We start from the raw sequence: 11,415 nt of genomic DNA, 5'->3' as shown, positions 1-11,415 counted from the left end.
GAACAAATGTTACCCTGAATCATGAGTTAAAGAAAACAGGCATGGCACCTCCTTATCCAAAAAATGGCTCATGGCCTTGGCCAAAGATGGAAAGGCTTTGGGCAGCCGGCTTGCTCAGAGCAGGCGACTCTGCGGGCTAAAGCATGCCAAGATTTAACACAACAGGAAAAAAATGAGATGGGAGAAAGGTGCCTGCGGCCCTTAGCTGCCTACCAAAGAGGTCAGAGGAGCCAGAGAGGTTGGAAACCTCCCCAAGGCCTGAAGGTTTTAGAAGCTTTCAGGAAAATCCGTGGTGATTCTAGTGGCCACCAGCCAAAGGTACCACAGAGGGCTGCCCATTCCAGCTAAGCGTCACTACGAATCCAAGAGCTTGTCCTTAACTCGGAAACTGCAGCGTACAACTCTCTGTTCCCTGGGAGCGGAAAGAAAAGTGCGTCAGATAGCCCTGTGCGCTGGAACCGAGCACTTTCACTCTGCTGGCAAGATGTGCGCACGAGTTCCTGGTGCCAGGGAAGCAAACATCATTTAAGCACTCCTGGCACAGAGGGAACGATCATTACGGCTGTGCTGGATGTGCCCTCTCCTACCCCGGAGAACAGGGTTAAACCCCGGCTGCCAGCCGTGGCGGGGCCGCGCCAGGGATGATGCTCACGTGCCGAGCAAAGGGCACAGGCTGCTTCTTCCCATCAAAGAATCTTGTGATTTCGTTAAATTACGTTTTCCACCTTTCATTTCAAAGGGAGTTGGATGATAAAAGAGACAGGCAATAACTGGGTGTTGCAAGCAAATAAAAGCGAAGATAAAGGCATTCCCCACAGGTGACTGCAAGGAGCCTCCAGCAAGGAAAGACTGAGAATTCCTCTGAAGGTTTTTTTTTTTTTTTTTTTTTTAAAGCATACAAGAAACTCCAAAGCTTCTAGGAAACCATGTGCTTTCCATCTGTTTTGGCTTCACATGGCACTGAGCGCACTCAAGAGCTGACGGCTGGTCCTCAGGCCCGTTGATTCAGCGGTGGCCGCTCCTGAGGGACAGTGGAGTTTCCATGAATCAGTGGTTTCCTTCCCTCCGCAGCAGGTTGGGCAACCGCTCATCCAGCCTGGGGACCAAGATTTTCCATGCAGTGCACGTAATGCAGTTGACCAAGTGAGGAGCATCAGATGACTGGAAGCCTGAACACATCCACAAAGCAGAAAATATTGCCACTTGGCTGTTTGTGGAAAAAATAAGTAAAATTCAAAACATTTGAACTCTGTGGATTTGTACCCAGCTTCAGTTTCCAGCTGCCACAAAAATCAGTAGTGTATCTCTAAGGGGCTTCTGTTATCTAAGGTACAAGCATTGTTAGATTCACTTCAGACATAATTTCCATCAAATACTCACAGATTTCTGAAAAAAAAAAAACCTGCACTGAGTTCAACAGAGAAAGTTTAGCTGTGACTCCAGTCATCCTGACACCCTTGTCACATATGAGAGAGCGAATACAGCAGCTCTCTGCTTGGGAGCTTTTACAGCCACAACAAGGGTAAAAACTCAGCTTAGCTGCCAGTGTAACCAGGACATCAGCGGTGACAAACTCAGGGGTTCCAGAAACATCAGAGGACTTTGCCGATAGCCTCGATACTTCAGCAGGGAGCGTGCAAGGCCTTGAGCACATGCAAAAATGAGGAGGGGGATTTTGGGGAGATTTTTCAGTCCTGAGTGTTTCCTGCACCAGCTGCTCAGCAGCAGGGACCAGTGCGGACGGAGCAGCTCAACGCAACCAGCTTTCGCTCCCTTCCCAAGGGCGCCGCAGGACCGCCGAAATCAAAGACCAGTCTGCGACTAAATGATTTGTTTTATTACATACTTTTTTGCTGAGATTTATTTTGGCATGTGACTTCAAAGCACAACCAGCCTGAACTGCAAAGTTTGGAGCCAGAGGCCCTGTGTCTCCCAGCCTGTGAAAAAGGAGGCTTAGCATGTTGGCTTAGACTCAGTCCTGCTTTCCAGCATATGGTTCTTTCAACATCTCCTCTTCCTTTAGACAGAAGAAACTTTGAAGTACAGATTTTTCCCCTTGATGCTTTTACACCCTTGCTCAGCTGAGTTCTGCTCTTAACCAGCCTGGCCGGGTTTGGGAGGACATGCCAGCAAAGGCAACCCACTACATGCGAAATTTCCCGTCTGAAACAAACCACATTCAAAAATATGCAAACACTTACATTAAACATTATAATTATAGACAGATAAGATAGGTATTTCAGGTCTTTCCTAAATAGCATTTTTACTCTCCACTGGGATGCATGCAGTAATGCATTTCCAGGTAATGATCACTTTATCAGAAAGCCAGCTTGAAAAGTGTATGAGAGCAGCAGCAGATTTTAACTGAAAACACTGACAATTGAAAGCAAGTTGACATATGTAAGCTGAGACCATTTCTAAAAATATCAATAATATAATATTTAAGATTAATTCTTAAGTAATATAACAATAGCTGCACCTGCATGAAAGGGGTCCAGGCTGTTGTACTATTACTGACTCAGTATTACTGTGTGCACAGCACAGAGTCTGGAGTCTAATTAAATCAATGGAAAAGCTCTCACCAATCTCATAAGGTGTAAGATTTTCCTGATTTTTCTTTTTTTTTTTTCTTGTCAGAGATCCGTTTTTTTTTTTTTTTTTTTTTGTAAAGACCCTGTATAAATCCTTGGCTAGAAAGCCTGGTGAATGAGGAGGTAAATTGGACGGTAAATTTCAATAGTTTTAAAAGAAACAAATGGCCTATTCCAAAAGAGACTTAGGAATATTTGGGTCCAAAAGGTATTCTAAAAACCCCCAATCAGCTGCTGCTTAGATTAATTCAAAAATCTGAAGTTGTTTCTTGTTTTGCTGTTGCTTTGTTTTTCAAAGGAAATAAGCTCTGTAATTGTACAGTTTTGCTGTGTTTCCTCATTCCCATCTCCTCCCCTTCGAAATTTTCCCTGCTTTGCTACAGCCGTGCGCAGTCTCAGGCACCCTGAGCTGAGCGCCGGGAAGCTGGAGGAGCCGCTTCCCGCAGGGCTTCCCGGGCTCAGCAGTGGCTGTGGAGCTGGGAGCCACGTCGAGGTGCTCGGCAACGTGAGGCACGAGGCCTGTGGCCACGTGGCTGCCGGCTCGCCTAGGCCTCCATCCCGGGAGAGGGGTCAAGGAACGAGGAAACAAGAAGGACTCGGGAGCTTGTGCCGGGAAGAGCCGTCAAGGTGGGAAAAGGGAGTGGGAAAGAAGGGAGAGGCACCTGAGTAAAGTCACAGGGGCTGTGCAGACATGGGGACAGGCCTTAGCAGAAACCACCTTCTTCGACCTTTCCCTCACCAGGCAACTCGTGAGCGAGCAGGGCCCTCTGTGTTCCTGCGCGCCACGAGCTCAACAACACCCCGCGTCACCACAGCTGGAAGCTCCAAGGAAGCAAGAAAATGAGCCCGAATCTTCTCAGAAAAGAGGGGGAACCAAACCTTCCCTGGTGGGAGCAAATGCTTGAGCTCCTGGAAGGGAGCTCTTCTGTCTGCACCCTTTTCCCTTTAGCTGCTCTATGCGGCTCGGGCAGCCAAGCTTCAGCTCCTTGGCTTTTACTGACCCTTTGAGGTGTTTCCACCCCAGCTCTTCATAGAAAAGAGCCATGAGGGATGAATTTCACCCCTCAATGCCACAGTGCCTCGGGGGCTCATTTCAGTCAAAGCCACAGGTGATTATTGGGTTTCTGCCATTATGTGTTTTTTCCCTCCTGTTCTTGGGCTGTTACAACTAGTACCGCTATAGCACGGCTGATAACACAGGTTAAACTGATAAGCGGCTGACGAAAGCTCTGCACGCTCTGTAATGTGCTACATGCTTGTAATCAGAAGCCAGACTGATTGACTTTTTAGAGGTTAATACCTCTTTTATTTTTTCTTTTTGTCGGACAAGTCACCCTCACTAGACAGAGGGTGGGAACGTTCCCTTTTTGGGGGGAAATAGGTGCGCAGAAGTTTGCTTGCTGATTCTGGTTGTGACAGTGAAAGTTCTGGGCAGCGTCTCCAGAGCAATGGTCAAAATGATAATGTTAAAGGGCCAGTTTGGACTAGTTTCCGCTGCAGCAATTTACATGAAACGTGTGGGCATTTGGTATTTGCTGTGCTTAGACTCACCAGTATGGCAGTCACATTTTGGATATCTCCAAGGGCAGAGACTTCACAACCTCTCTGGGCATCCTGGTTTGAGGCTGCACCCTGTGGTGCTCACAGCATCCCGTGCCTCTCAGCATGCACAGAGTGCATGGAGTAACTTGGACAATTTCCTTGACAGCAGATGGAGAAATTTAATCTATGCTGTTACAACACAGATTTCATGAAGGCCTTTGGATTGATATTAGCAGAGCTAGTTACTCCACAAGGACTTAATGGAAAAGAAAGTTCCTGGCATTTGCTTCTTGGGGACATTCCTGGAAATTTGCTTGTTTTCACATGCAGGTCCCATAGGCTGTTCAAAGCTAGGACAGAGAGTCTACCTTTTTCTATAGCAAACAGAGGAAAATGTACTCTAAAACAGAAGTTACTCTGAAGATCATATAAGCAATGATATTTTAGATAGTTATGATGAGGAAACAGAGCAAGATCTTGTACCAGCTTCCAAAACAGACTATAAAACCAAATTCCATTGTCAAGCATATAGTCCACAAGTTTGTATTAGGTATTGCATCACCAGCTAAGAAGATCCTATCTTGAAAGTACTTCTGAGATAACAGCAGTTAAACTTTGAGACTACAGAATGCCCTGGAAAGAAGTGGAAGGAAACACAGATCCACACCAATTCCTTTCTAATTATTGTCAGAATTGCTAATTATTTGTATAGCCAAACTGAGATAACTGCTTGAATCAATGATACAGCAGTTCTGCTAGGACAATACACTTCATGAGTCTCAAAGGTTTTAATTTCATTTATTGCCCGAGTCTTAAACTCCCATGCAGGAAACAGCTCAATACTCACTTGACATTGCAGCTTAACAGCTATACGAGATAATATCCAAATAGGTGTTTTAACTTCCTTTTTTTTCCATCTTCCAGACTCCGGTCTTGCATTTCCTTTTGTAAATTAACAGGGAAAAAAATAATTGTGGCAAGAACATGCTTCCCTCTACTGGCCTGTACCAGCACTGCTTGTACAGGGCTGTGCAAAATCAGCTGCTGGCCAGTTTGCAGAACAGTCACTCCCCTGCAATGCATGCTCGATATTTGTTATATGAAAAGGTGCTTCAAAATATCTTGCTTAAATCTGACTGTGTTTCAAAAAAACCACAAACCACCTAGGTTTGATAATTCCTGCAGAGGAGGTGATTGCAGGGCACATTCAGTCACCCACGCACACAACTGCAAATTCTGACAGTGCTCGAACACGAAGTACCCAACATGTCTGCAAAGAACCCAGAAAAGCCAAATACGCAAACTACAAGGGTATATTTATGTGCTCTCCAAATCCCACCTACAGCAAAAAAGCTCCCTGGCATCTGGCAGTACCGCTGTCACCTTGAAGAAACACCCAGTGCTCGTTTATGGAAAGTTGAAATAAAAGTTGACGTGCATTTTCCACTGTGGAGAACATGTTTGCAAACAGTATCTAAAATTTGGTTCCTAAATCAATATTTGGGCATATGGTGCAAATGCCCTGTCCTCATTAAAATGAAAATACATACTACTATTATTGATTTCATTGGTATATTCAGGAGTTCAGTGATTCTAAAGATGAGGACAGTTTAATTTCAAGGAGCTGAGCTGGAGGAATATTGTCATAGGTTCATATTCCAGGTCCTTTCCAGATCAATTAATGCAAATGCTGGAACTACGAAGAGAAGCTTAGACTGTTTATCACCGAATCAATCTATCTAACTTTGTACAAATAAGACACAGTAACCTACAGACTCCTCTTCCAGACAAACTCAGAACATTTTCCCCCACTAATTCTTGTAAGGAAAGAGGGAAGGGGAAGGACGTTACTCACATCTTAATGTCGAGAATTTCCCACTGTAAAAGCTATTGCTGTTTTAGCTTTATCTTAGGGGTGTGTGTGTGTAACAGTAACCCAAAAGGCAATAACATGTAAAACTGATAACAGGGAAACTGCTGCTGGAGACGATGAGGAAGGAGTTACCAAGAGGGGAATTTTTTCTCTCAGTCCCTGCCCAGGAATTTTAAACTTCTAAAGTTTCCTGGACACCTGAACTTTGCCCAGAACAAACTATTTCGTTGCTGTAAGATGTAGACAGCATTTATGAAATTACTTATATGAAATTTGTATGAAATATTTACATAGTATCGTGCTGCTGTAACGGAAAAGAAGGTTGGCTAAAACTCCCTATTGACTTTGCATTAAAGGCAGCAGGAAGCAAGACGAAGGAACTGAGAGAAATACCATCCGAGGCTCCGAAGTCTAATAACTAACGGAGGTGGCGGAGCGCGGGGAGGGCGGCCGGTGGCCGCGTGGTGCTCGCGGCCCAGCAGAGCGGGCAGGCGCTGCCGCCCCGGCCGCGTCGCGCCCCGGGAGCGCGGGATGAGGCTCCGCGTCCCCGCAACCCTCCCTCGGACGGCACCGCTGCGGCAGATCCCGTCCCCTCCGCACATTTCTTCCCCCCGCTCTATGAAATGTTGTGCCATTAAATACAAAAGCAGCAGCAAGCACTTTTGGTCTGATAGTCCACAAATGTGTATGATACAGCACGTAGATTGCCCCTCTCTCGGGCACTTCTATTTTACCTAAAGAATATGAGTCCCTACACACCAAGGAGGGAAACAGACACTTACGAGAGAGAATATCCTCCTATGCTGCACAGGGGAAGGCAGGAGCTAATCTCACTAGAGCGTTTTGCCCTTTCTGTATCTCACACATGAGAACATGGCATTGGTTTATAAGCCTTCTTGGCCGCACACTAGATCTTTATAACACATCAAGAAGAAGTGGTCCTATAAAAAACACAACTTGCCTTTGAGAAAACTAAATGGATTAAATTAAGATGGGACTGTCTCATGATTTACCTCAGGCTGCTTTCAAGATCTTAAAATTCTTTTCAGTTTTAGAAAAAAATCAGTAAATTTAGGTCATGGTTTCAGAGTTTTTCTTAAATAATTTATATGGTATTGATATATATAATAATCATTATACTATATCTAATAATTGATTCAATTATTAGTTATGTGACTATATAAATACGTATTGCTCAGCTCCAGCTGCCTTAACGCTTTGGACCAGCTGGGGTCACCACTGCTCCACAAGAAATTCAGTTAATGCCGATTTTGCAGCTACAAAAAGCCAGTGCGCTGCTTTTTAGTCATGCGGATTTGGCTGTCAACCTCCAAAATCAAGCCAAAATATCAAGTTATGTTCAGATCTTTGCATGCTGGCTGTGTTAGAACAAAATCTTTGCCTTATTGGCACAGTTGCATTTCCAGGAATGCATTTTATGTCCTCCTCACAAGCACCAGCTCTAGTGCAACACCAGAAGAGTCAAAGGGAGTTCCATATTGCAGCGAAGCCCTGTGCTCTCAGTGCCACAGCGCAGTTTTCTTGTTGTGTAGAGACTTGCCTAGGGTGGATCTTCCTGGGCCTCAGACTCAGGGGCTGCTCCTATAGCCCAGGAGAAAGACACAAAACTGAGACCACGGAGCAGCCCGCTGGAGAGCTGGGGCTGGCTGGCTCCTGCAAACTGTCTCGTTTGGGGTTTCTTAACTAGATTCAGCCCAAAATGGTAACCCAAAGTAATACAGTGGAGGGGGAGAAGGGGCTTCTGTCTTGAAAATTTCTGTTTGTGAATGATTGCAAATTCAGACAAGGAAGATTTAAGCCAAAGGATTCCTGGCATAGCACTGCCAAAGTACACGGCGTATTTCAAGGAAGTAGTCACATACAGTTAAGCTGAATGCTAAACTGCGTATTGAGCATGTTGACCCAGCCAAATTTGCAAGGAGAAGAAAGCCAAGCAAAACAGTATCACAGTCAACTTCATATTCCCCCCTAACAATATATTCATAGTTATTAGGGCTAGAGGAAGCCATCACCATCATCTTGTCCAACCTTTGGTGAGGAAATCTCAGAAGAGGGAGACATGAGCCACTATTCAGAAAGGATTAAAGCAATTGAGAAAAGCAGCCAGGTCTGGCACACAATTTGCAAAGCACCTGTCTGTGATACGGACACGTACGCGCTAGAGGTGACAAACGTGCCAACGTTAGAGACTCCCTCGCTCGGCTGGACTGCACCAAGCTCGGAGCACAACGACAGGGCGCTCCTTCATAAACACCCAATGCTGGAATTGCATAACAGAGTTTTCTTCCACGGAGCACCTTGATTAGAGCAGCAGCCACCCACAAGCACAGCTCCCTCCTTAGAGCCCACCTGGGTTGTTCTGGGTCACGTCTAAGCGAGACCATCCCGTTCTGGAGCTTCATACCACGGTACTCACCGATATGCGACATCGGAATGGGGTAATTGCCTTTGTCTGGGGCATTGTAGATGACGGCTGCTGTTGCTCCCCTTCTGGCTGCCAGCCTTATTTTTTCAGCAAAAGTGCAATTGCCTCTTTCAATCAGTGCTATCCATGGCGGCTCCGTGATGGTGAATTGAGTGTTCAAGTCACAGGCTTGAAGATTAGCAGATTTAGGAATGCCCACGAGCCCCTGAGCACTAAGTAGAGGAGAGTTTAATCCGTACAGGCCACATTCGCAGTGCTCGGACACAGACCTGTTATCAGTAGTATTGAAATAGAGCAAACTCACAAAGGCATTCACAGGAAGTGTCTCTGTAGCCTTGAATAAAATACTAATAATCAGCAGGAGGCAGGACGGACAGGACTTATTCTCTCGCTTCATTGCTTATTCATTTAAGTACAAAATTTAGATGTCTACAGATATTTTCTCCGGCCGCTGGTGGTCATTGTTAGCCCTCAGCCTGCTGATTAGCTTGAAATTTCAGTTCCCAACAGGAACCTGACACCACCCACGCAAGTCCTCAATGCGTCAGCGAGCTTATCTGGAGGCATGGGGGGTGGGAAGGAAAACAGCGACACTCCTACTGGTTGTAAAGCAGGGATGCAAACGAGAAGTGTCCTTTGACCCCGAGTTCCTTCTGCTCCTTACGAAGCACCATTACCTCTCCCCTCCGCTCACATTTCTGCACAAGTTCCAGCCCTGACAGCGTTTCATAAGAGATTGCTTTAAGGCTGCTGCTCCAGGAAGTCTCCTGTTTCAACCCGAGTATCACTTGTGAGGGAGCAGCTCATCTTCCCCTGGGTGATGTAACTCTGGGTTCTCGCTTCACAACACAATCTGGGATGCAAATGGCCTCGGTGAAAATGTCAAAAGCAAAGGGAATTTTCATAAAACACACAAACTTCCTCATCTTAAACACTGTAATAACCAAGTACTCGCCTCCCCACTCTCCTTTTTCTTCTTTCGAGTCTTTTCAGTACCTGCTCTGGCAGGTCCAACTTGTTCTGATATTTACAATGAACTGATTTTAACATTGATTTGAACTGAAGCAAGAGACAAAGAATCACTAAAACTCATTGTAGAATCAAATGACCTTTCCAGCCCATTTTTCCCCACGCTAGTTCCCTTTCAATTCTCATTTTGATGCTTGAGTTACTATCACACAACTTGCCATGTCAGGATCTAAGTTCTCTAGGTTTCCCCCCTAAGCTGAGTCAGAGCCGTATCCCACAATGATAACTAGCATTAACCCCTTTTCTCTCACACTAGTAACATTTCCCATTTTCGGTTCTATTCACAACTTTGGAATCCACAATGGATGACATGCAGGGATGCTGCACACATCTTGGAAAGCAAAACTGAAAATCAATGCCCTGCAAACACGATTATTTGTAATAGCAACCACACACACACATACACACTACACCGTGATTTGCAATGTGCCCATAGAGGGCTAGCTGCATTGTGGGAAAGAAAATGCTTTCTTTATGAGTGGTTATACACGAAGACGGAAACAAGGAAAACAACAGACAGATGATGGAGTGATCAAGACCTCCTTCTATTTATTTTCTGCTCATGTTGTGCTGCGCAGCGCTGCAGGCCAGGAGGAGCTGTGTATTTCGCCAGAGGCTGGACCTAGCTCTCCTGTAAAGATGCTGTGATTAAACACAACACTGGAGAGATTCTTTCAACACTAAAGCAGCTTTTAGAAATAAATCTACAAAACAAAAAGAAACAATCCAAGACAATTTAAGATATCAATTCATTTATTTATATTATCCATTTTTTCAACGATACACTAATTCTACATCACATTAAGCTGAAACCGATCTTACCTCTAAGATCTATGAATTAAAAACATCTATGCACTTAGAAGTACCATCAATTAAACCTAGTTTATCTTGTCTTTGAAATTAATGCTAAAAACACAGAAGCCATGGAAACTTACAATTTTAGAGTACAGTTCTTTGGTTGGATATGAATTTTATAGTTGCCTGCAATATTCTCTGGTAATATTATGCCCTCAGAAGTGGCAAAACGCAGCAGTAAGAAAGATTTTGCACAAGGAATGACTTTGTATGCTGGTTTCACGTGAAAAATTAACGTATTTTGACAGTCTCATGATCAAAAATACTTTGGTTTTACACTTGCATCAAACAACACTGAGTGAAATACAACAGCGAAGTAGTTTCTTCGCAGAGAATAGCTTATCCTCAAGTCCTACAGTACTTCTTTTGGCAGTGGGGAAGGAGACAGGCTAGTGGAACCACAAATTAACACTACAGCAGTTCAGAAACTGAAGTCAGAATATTAAATTCCAAATAATTTACGTGGATGGATAAGTGCCTCTGAGGAATGACCTGGAATACCCAAATTCCATGTCTGACACTTCAGCTACACAAGGAGCCTCTGCGTCTAACATAGGCACTTCATAGGCACTTCTGTAATAGCTTATCTTCCCTTCCCACTTTTTGCCATGACAAATGTCAAACAACATTTCTGTAAAATAAAACTATACACTTTAAAAGTATTTAATTTATACCATACATATTTCACATTGTTCCGTTTTTCTTTTAGAGTTAGAAAGTTCTAACACGGACGATCAAGTGATTAATGCTACATGTTTAAAAAGTATTAATCAGTGCAACTCAGCAAACTGAATTTTGCTGGATTTCCATTGCAAGGGATGAATTGAATGTCTACAACATCTGAACGCAGTGGCTATGGTAAAGATATTTAATTTATAAATTGTCCCTTAGAAATAATGGATTCATTAAAATTAGACTTCGACTTGAAGTATATCTAAGTAAAAAATACTGGCTGACACAGTCAGCGTGGCTCAGTTTGGAACACAAAGTGCAGGTGCTAATATCTTTCTCTTTCTAAAGCAATGACCTTCATATATTCATAAACAACCAAATTACACAAATAATATTGCAAGCAACGC

The sequence above is a fragment of the Tinamus guttatus genome, unplaced genomic scaffold, assembly GCF_059628265.1.
Source record: "Tinamus guttatus ecotype Peru unplaced genomic scaffold, ASM5962826v1 Tinamus_guttatus_pri_ptg000287l, whole genome shotgun sequence".
Taxonomy (NCBI): domain Eukaryota; kingdom Metazoa; phylum Chordata; class Aves; order Tinamiformes; family Tinamidae; genus Tinamus; species Tinamus guttatus.
The sequence above is the reverse complement of the archived record's forward strand: the minus strand, read 5'-3'. Positions refer to the sequence as shown.